Source organism: Sinocyclocheilus anshuiensis, unplaced genomic scaffold (genome assembly GCF_001515605.1).
Source record: "Sinocyclocheilus anshuiensis isolate Anshui unplaced genomic scaffold, SAMN03320099.WGS_v1.1 scaffold257, whole genome shotgun sequence".
Taxonomy (NCBI): Eukaryota; Metazoa; Chordata; class Actinopteri; order Cypriniformes; family Cyprinidae; genus Sinocyclocheilus; species Sinocyclocheilus anshuiensis.
Window position 1 is genome coordinate 2,512,337 of NW_015539889.1, and position 982 is coordinate 2,513,318.

Genomic DNA, 982 nt, shown 5'->3' on the forward strand with positions numbered 1-982 from the left:
ACTGCAGCAATTTTCTTTTACATTCCATAAAGTACTGATGACTCCTTCACTATGCTGTACACATACGATCCATACGATCTACACACATTTACACACACAAAAAACAAATGTAGAGTTCAGCTGACTGAATTATTATTATTTTATTTTAATTTTTTTTAAATGGATCTCATGTTGTATGTTCTATACAGGTCGAACTGAGACATGACAAGTAATGCAGTTTTTGTAATGCCATTAATTGTTATCATTTTGACAGTCTATGCACTATGATTGACTATATGCTCCTATTGGATAGAAAACCAGTGCCAATGTTTTGACCCAATGACTCGATTTTGAATCGGAATTTGAATTAACTGTTTAGCTAATTGTGTGATGTTGGTGTGTTGCTGTGTTAAGATTTTAGAAAAAGTACTTTAAGTATTGGTAAACGCTTGTTAGCAATAAAAAAAAACTGTAAGGTCAGTAGGATTTTGTGATTTGCGCCATACTCTTTCTGCAGCTCTGAGCTTAGAACAATGCTCACAGAGAACATCAGATAGCCAAGGGGCAGAAGAGGTGATACGAGCTGGCTTGGAAGACAAGGGGCAGACAGTGTCTAAACAAGACGTAAGAGTGGAGCAGAAAGTATCAGTAGCACGGTTAACATCAAGACATGATAACTGTTCAGGGGAAGGAAGCAAAGATGAAACCATAGCAGATAGCTGGGAGGGTGAGAGAGAGTGTAGGTTACGTCGAAAAGTGACATGTGTAGGGGTATGTTTTGTGTCAGGAACCATGTTGAGATTAAGAGTGAGGAGGAAGTGATCCGAGGTGTGCAGTGGAGTAACCAGTACATGATCAGTGGAGCAGTGTCGTGTGTAAATAAGGTCCAGTTGGTTGCCTGATTTGTGAGTAGCCGTAGTTAACACTCGCTTGAGATCAAAAGAGGCAAGCAGAGTGTGGAAGTCTGCAGCCTGAGGTTTATCTAGGTGGATGTTGAAGTCTC

The 982-nt window shown here is 39.8% G+C and overlaps 1 protein-coding gene across 1 annotated transcript in view; it reads right to left on the reverse strand.

Moving 5' to 3' along the window:
• LOC107685696 (rho GTPase-activating protein 39-like) overlaps nt 1–982 on the reverse strand; it is a 45,020-nt gene that overhangs the window by 21,754 nt on the left and 22,284 nt on the right. The gene's annotated exons all lie outside the window — the stretch shown is intronic.